This window comes from Urocitellus parryii, chromosome 7 (assembly GCF_045843805.1).
Source record: "Urocitellus parryii isolate mUroPar1 chromosome 7, mUroPar1.hap1, whole genome shotgun sequence".
In the NCBI taxonomy this organism is placed as follows: Eukaryota; Metazoa; Chordata; class Mammalia; order Rodentia; family Sciuridae; genus Urocitellus; species Urocitellus parryii.
The window spans coordinates 88,864,694-88,872,654 of NC_135537.1; the positions used below are offsets into that span (position 1 = coordinate 88,864,694).

Here is a 7,961-nt window from a genome sequence, read left to right on the forward strand (position 1 = left end):
CCTTGCCCTCTCCCGAAGCTGAAGGCACACCTCTGGATGCTGTGGCACTGGAGACTGAATTTCAACGTGAATTTTGGAAGGGACGCCACAATGCCAACTGTTTTGCTGATAGAGACAGTGTCGAGAAAGGGCCTTTCCAGGGCCACAGAGGCCATGCTGACTCGTCACATGATTGACAGGTGCTTTGGCTTGTGTGTCTGTCTTGGAGACCACTAGAGTTTCCTAAATGTTCCTTAAGTTTCTCTGCCAAGAACCATGGCATTTTTATTTGGGACATGCAGTAAAGTGTTAAACATTAACAGGATTTTTTGTGTTCTTGCTGAGCCAGGGATGAGTTCTGCCTACTAATGGCTCTCGTCTCACAGGGTCCCGTCTTTCCCTCATTTCAGCACCACTGAAAACGAGCCTGTTGGCGTCTGATCTTTCACTTTGTAGTTGGCTGTTGGCACAGGGGTGGGCTCTGTGGAGAGGTGTTCTGTACTTCTCCTCCTTGCCTTCAATGATAAATGTGTGGGTAAAGCATCAGGAGACCGAGGTCCAAATCCCAGAGCAGCTCTGCTGTACAGTGGCTCTGACCCCCAGGAGGAGGGACCTTCTCCCAGTGCCCTTGCTCTGCAACACTAGAGGAACCTGTGATGAAGGAGGTAGCATGTGAAGATAGCGTTAAGTGTGTTTTTATTTAGCAGCGGTGGGGTTGTCACCCAGCTCTCCTGCATCTAGCAAGGGTCTCAAAGGTACTGTACAAAGGCACCTGATGGTCACTGTTTCAGTAAAAGGAGGCGTTTTGGAACAATGTGTCCAGCACTAGTCAGTATCCACAGCTCTCCATCAGGGGAGGCGGCTCATCACTTCAGATCGCAGACTCACTAAATGGACAATGAGGACTCAGATCCAGAATCTACCTTTAATGTTGTGTGATCTTAGGTGGGTAACTTAACCTCTCTGTGCTTCTGCTGCCACATCTATGAATTGAGGAAAAATTTTCCAGTGTGATTGCTTCTCTGGGCATTAACAAGCCACTGTGTGAGAAGCACTTAACAGAGCACCTGGCAGAGTAAGCACTCAAGAAGCATTCGCCGACTCACCTGTTCTCCTAGGTTCAGGGAGGCTGGTGTCAGGAAGTGCCATGTCATTGTACTAGTGCGTCTGTGTGACTGAGGCTGTGTTGTTCCCTCACGAAGCCTGGGGTCGTTGTAGTGCCCTGATGCTCCCTGAGAGTGGCTTTGTTCTTGGTTTGGGATCTGCTCCCACCAGCATTGCTGCTGACAAGGAGTGTGGGAAGCAGGCAGCCACCCCGAGCAGCTGGGTGGCAGGAAGCAAGTGGGGTGCGCGGGAGCTGGGGAGGGCATGCAGGTCAGCGAAGCCCATCTTGGGCAGCGCCGGGTGGCTGTGTGGCTGTAGGAGCTGGAACAATGGCAGCCGACAGGCACCCATGAAGCCGTGTCCTGAAGCGTCACAGGCCCTTGACATCAAGCCACAGTGCCTGATGAACAGGCGCGTCATGGGCGTTCCGAGGGGGAGGGCTCTGGGCCACCTGCTGTCTCTGTGGCAACAGCCATCCTGGTGGATGCTCAGACTGAGGGCCGCTGGAGAACGTGTCATCCGCTTAGTAAATTAATTTGGGGTCACCGTCTTCAAGCAGAGTTGAGCAGCAGTGACCTGGAGTCTCAGACGCCCCATAGCTCTTGCCCAGCTCCCCAGTCTCTAGGGGTACCTGCTCCCCCACATTTTAACTGAACTCTGCACATGAACTCATGCATTTAATGTAAGCATCAGCTCGGTCTCACTGTTCTCATTATGTGTAGATATAGAACTTTAAGGTGCAAAAATGCTCAATACACTTTTTAAAAATGTTCACTTTGAAAGTGATGCCGCCATTGTAAGCAGCTTGGTCATCTCATGTTTCTCCAGTAATGTCTGTCCAGACTTTCCCCCAGAAGTACCTCGTTGTGTATAAATCCCTGTGAAGTCCGCCTGCCTCCTCTGCCGCAGTTTAACTTCCAGGTCTTGGACTATTCATGTTGACATTAGTCACAACAAAGACTAATCACTATAACCACTAAGTAGGCACACAGACTTGCTTCACTGGGTGCGTGGATTCAGTTCCCCGCCCTTCCTGCTCCCCCTGCACGTCGCTCCAGTTCTGGGAGCACCTCTGCCCAGCTCAACTTCCTGGGGGGTTGCGGCCTCGTTGCCACAGTGGGCATGAGTGTGGTTAAGCCTTGTCCACCAGGGTCATGGAGCTCCTCAAGCTTGAGACAAGGAACGAAGGGGAGAAGCACCACTCGGATTCTCATGGGATGTCGCAGAAGTAACAAGGGAACGGGGAGGAAGTAAGGTGCCCAGAGAAAGTCAAGGGAAAGTCCATCAGAGCTGGGCCCCAGGTGCATAGTCCAGAAAGGTGCTGAGATGGTGTCTCAGGAGGTCACTCAGAGAGCAGGTACTAGAGAGCCGTGTGTGCCACTGCCCCTCAAATTCACCCTGCAAGGTCCCTGGGAGCATATGTCCAAGATCAGAGTCCTGGACCAGGTTGGTTGGAGGCTCAGCAGATGGCCAGTGTTTCTGGCTCTGTGGGCCATGTGGTCTCTGTGGCAACTGTCACATCCACTCAGCTCTCACTTGAAACTGCAGTAAAGAGCATGTAAATGAATGGGCAAGGCGTGTCCCAAAAAAGTTTATGTATAAAATAGACATCAGTTAGACTTGGCATAGGAGCTCTAGTTTACCAGTCTCTGACCTGATCAGGGTCAACTGAATTAAAAAGCAAAGTGAGTTCAATTAATAAGTAATAAAGAAAGTAATAATGAAGCATTCTGTGTTTGATTTAGAGAATTTTTCATTTCTATCACTCAGGTGTAACATCTCATCTCTCCTTATGTGTGTGCAAACGTGCACACACTTATTCCCATTTGTATGTGTCTACCAGTAGCAGTGTGATGGTACAGTACAGATCGTACTTTAGAATGGCACATGACTTGCAGTACAGTGTCTCCAGGTGCCAGTTCTGGACAACAACACACCATTACAAGTGATGATGTGGCCAGGCACAGGGCAAGGGCCCAGAACCCCAGACACTGAGGAGGCTGAGGCAGGAAGGTTGCAGGTTGAGGCCAGCCTTAGCAACTTGGCAAGGCCCCATCTCAAAAGATAGAAAGTGCTGGAGTGCATCTCAGTGGTAGAGCACCCCGGGTTCAATCCCCAAGTTTAAAAAAAAAGTAATAATTGGCCCGATTTCTTCCTACTAGTAAACTGGAGACTAGGGCCAACTGCATTGTCTTTATAATTTTATAAATGATTTCTTCCTAAGTCCTGATGGTTAGTCATTTTCCATTTACGCTTTCCAGAATAAGAGCTATGCTTTGGATTTAAGTCTCTCAAATTTCAATAAGTGGTTTTTTGAAAGTTTAATTTTAAAAGATTTAAGAAACTTGCCCAACTCTGTAGTTTTGTGCCCTGTCCTGATATTCGTCTAATTGGTTCTGCTAATGTGAATGCCCTTTCAAATATGAAAAAATAAAGTAAGAGGGAAAAGTTGATTATTTCTGTAATTGGATTTTCTCTTGAATAAAATGATTTCACCCACTTTATCTTTCTGACTTCAGGGATGGGGGCAGGGACCAGTTTCCTTTCATATAGTAGGCAGAGGCGGAAGCGGAGGTAGTCTGTTCCAGGGTATCAGAATGGCAACCTGGTTTTGGTTGTAATTAATTACTGATGCTGAATGTACACCGGCCCCTGCTTTCATTCCCAAATGTAAATTTCCACTGTGGGCAAAATAATTCCATCCAGGAAGAATTCTAATTACTTTAGTAATTATCATCTTATCTCCAAATGGAATTCAGACATTTGCTGCCGTTTATGAATGTTAGAAATGTTTCATTTCCTTTTCACCTTGAATAACAGAAAAATACACATCACTGAATCCGGCCTCATTGAACCTTATAATTCACGTTACCATAGAATCGGGAAAACTCATATAAGAATTGTGTTAACAGTACCGCAGACAGTAAATACCTTCACTTTAACCAGCAGTGCCATAAAAATGTTTTTAATAACAGATGTGTAAAAAATCCGTGAAATTTAATCTGGCTCCTTTTAAATATTGTAACAGTGTTACGCAGTGCGCTTACTTTTAATTTTTAAAGCAGTATCTTTGGTCTTCTGTAAATCTTTGTGCTTATTTTATTCCAAAATATTTGCTGTGGAACAGAAGCATGATGTTACAGGATGAAAAACTTACTTAACACAGTATGTATTTAGTTTTTAGTTAACAGCGATGATTCATTTGGGTTTTGCTTGAAGCCAGCTGTATGTTTTGGATTTATACGAGGCTTGGAAATGTCACGGGTGACACGAGATGCAGTGGCATCACATCTTTGGGTTGTCCCTACCTGCCCCCTTATTTTTTGCCTCTGTTTTTTTCTGAGTTTGGGAAACAATTTCCCCATATACTTGATCAGTTTTTGCTACAGGAATCTAATAGTTTTGTTGTTTTGTCACTTTTAATCCTGATCTCTCAGTATCCAGACATTTATGAAACGTTACCAGACCCTTGCTGATTTTTTCCCGTATATTTCTTCCTTCACTCCTGTCGCACATATTCCCTTCTTTCTTGAAAAAAGTAAAATTCTACCAAATTTAGCCAAATGACTCACCTAGATTATTTTGGTTTATTATAAGTTGATTTGTTACTTTTAATAACAAGGAATAATTAGGGCTGGATTTGTGGCTCAGTGGTAGAGAGCTGGTCCAGCACGTGTGAAGCACTGGGTTCAATCCTCAGCACCACATAAAAATAATAAAATAAACGTATCATGTTCAACTACAACTAAAAATTTTGAAAAGGGAATAATTAAAAACTACCAAATTTTCATCAGGGAGAGGTCTTTGAAAGTCTACTTTTAATTATAAACATCATGACAAAATGTTAATTACACGGTAGCATGCAGGTTTTGCCTATATTTGAAAACAGTTTCTTTCAACAAGTAGATTTAAACTTCTCTACAGGGCAGAAATTGCTGGAGGTGTTCTGTGAGATATGTCACACTTGATATATATTAACAGGAATACATTTATAGTCCTATTGTTTTCAGTTTCCAGACAAATCAGGTTGAGGCTTTGTTTTGTGAGTGTTTTTTTTATTATTATCTTCCTCTTTGAAACTTTATCCTAGGAGAATGTGGAGTGTGTCGGTGGGCCTCACTGAAGTGGCAAGAGTTCAGCATCAGTGAGTTTGATGGTCTTAATCAGGGTGTCATCAGTAAGAGAAACTGCTGTTTGCTAACAGAGAATGTTAATATAGGAAATGGGTTAGAGAGACATTAGAAAGCTAGAAAACACCAGTTTTCATCTTCTTAGAATCACATAATAAATGACAGGATGGTGCCTCATTTTACATTTGTGATCTTCTCTTAGGTTAACTGTATGAAGATGATCATTTCTACTCAGATTACTCAGACACTTTACCTTCTATGTTAATGAAATCTGTGTGTTTTTGTTTCTAAGTCAAAGATTTCCTAGTATCCTTCAGTTCATTTTTCTTACATTTTTTGGTTGATCCAAAAGCATTACAGAAATGTTTACTAATTATATTTGAGTCACAGAAGCCTTTAAGATTCAAAAGAAAACTATGAACACTTTCTCCATAAAAGTATATGTACATTTCTATGTGTAATTTTGGGGGGCCCAGACACCAAGAAAATGAACCTTAGAGTGAAATTTTAAAAAAAGAGCAGGGTTGGCAATACCCTTGCTTATTTTGCATGCCCGAGGTTGGTACTTGTTACAAGTACGGCTGTCGGAATTATATTCTGTACATCCACAGGTCCTTCCATGAGCTTGTAGTAGGAGCGTGATTCCGTGTCCTTCAGCAGTGAGTAGCATACTTAGAAGGACAGAGGGATGGGTGGATGGAGGATGCATGAACTGATGGATGGGAAAATACTCCTGCATTGCAACTTCTCAAAACAAAATCATGTGTAGAACTGCTACTTTAGCTGATAACTTTTTAAGTGAAAATTTTCCTGAGTTTGGATCATCTTTAGTTTTTAACTTCTATTGATCTGTTTTTACTAGTGCAGTCAGTTTTATCATAATTCACTTTCATAAACAGAAAAAAAATGCAAAGTATGATTCTTCATTAGATATTGGAGGACTTGGTCAGGTTTCGCTTCAGCCAGAATGTTGCTCAGATCTAGAGCATTTTAAAATTTCATAACTTGACACATAAACCATCTCACCAAATGTCAATGTCTTCCAATTTTAGTGAATATTGTTTGTGGTAAGAAAATCAAACTTGGTCTACACTGAGCGCTGCGCCCAAGGGTTGCGCTGCCTCCCCCGGCAAGACGAGGAGAAGCCGCTGCACGCCCTGCTGCACGGCCGCGGGGTTTGCCTCAACGAAAAGAGCTACCGCGAGCAAGCCAAGATCGAGAGAGACTCTTGTGAGCATGAGGAGCCCACCACCTCCGAGATGGCGAGGAGACCAACTCCCCCAAGATCTTCCGACCCAAACACACCCGCATCTCCGAGCTGAAGGCCGAGGCAGTGAAGAAGGACCGCAGGAAGAAGCTGACCCAGTCCAAGTTCGTCGGGGGAGCCGAGAACACCGCCCACCCCCGGGTCATGGCTGCCCCTGAGATGAGGCAGGAATCGGAGCAGGGCCCCTGCCGCAGACACATGGAGGCCTCCCTGCAGGAGCTCAAAGCCAGCCCACGCATGGTGCCCCGGGCCGTGTACCTGCCCAACTGTGACCGCAAAGGATTCTACAAGAGAAAGCAGTGCAAGCCTTCCCTTGGCCGCAAACGCGGCATCTGCTGGTGCGTGGACAAGTACGGGATGAAGCTGCCGGGCATGGAGTACGTGGACGGCGACTTCCAGTGCCACGCCTTCCACAGCAGCAACATCGAGTGATGCGTCCCTTCCCCGTCCATCCTTCCCTGGTCCCCTCCCACCCCCAGCCCTGACTCCGGCCAGCGCCTCCCTCCACCCCAGGACGCCACTCATTTCATCTCATTTAAGGGAAAAAAAAAAAAAAAAAAATATATATATATATATATATATATATATATATATATATATATACTTTTTTTTGAGGAAACTGAGGACCTCGGAATCTCTAGCAAGGGCTCAACGTTGGAAACAGCAACCACAGAGATGGAAAAGATAAGGAGATCCCCCCACCCTGAAAATGGTTTTCTTTTTGAGGCAAGTTGAATGCACAGAAAAGGAATGAGAGGAAGAACAAGACAGAAAGAAGGGAAGGGAGTGTTTGCGTAGAGGAGCTGGAAGACAGAGGGTTAGGAAAAGGAAGAGAGAGCAAGCTGGGCAGGAAGGAGGGACCAGGAACCAGGGCTTCATGCAGCTCTGACCTGGGCTCCGAGAAGTTGGAGTGCTAGGTGTGGCCTGAGACATGACATCAGTGACATCAGTGACCCCCTTGGAGTTTGGATTGGTCAGTGCCTCTCAGGTCTGTCTCCTCCTCTCTTCTCACCCCCCGGGGGAGCCTAGTCTCTCCCCCTAGACTCAGAAGATGAAGATGCCTTCCATGCCCCTGAAAACAAGGCAAAATCGTAACCAAGTGATATTCGATAGGTTTCCCTAAGGCAATTCATAAATAGGAATTCTGTGTGCACATTTCACTCCTTGTGCAGATTTTTAAAAATCAACACACACCCCCACGTGGGAAAGAATTGTTCTTCCGGGGTGACTCAAGATGAGCCGAAACATGGGTCTCCGCCCCTTGTTTTTGTTGTTGTTTTTCAATTAGCAACTAGCGCAGCAGCCTCTGTGGAGGAGGACAGGCTGGGGACAAAGTGGGCTTGTATTTATCTACAAGGCTCCGTATAGTCATATATAGGCATATAAATCTTTTTTTTTTTCGTATTTCTTTCTTCCTCTCTTTCAAGGGTTTGCATTATCTCTTCAAAGTAGTTCCTATGGGGCACTGAGGAGCTTCCTCA

General features: G+C 45.1%; 1 pseudogene; it reads left to right on the top strand.

The window, feature by feature from the left end:
* The first annotated feature begins 2,237 nt into the window (after positions 1-2,237).
* On the top strand, positions 2,238-7,014 carry LOC144256025 (insulin-like growth factor-binding protein 5 pseudogene; annotated as a pseudogene).
* Positions 7,015-7,961: the final 947 nt, after the last annotated feature.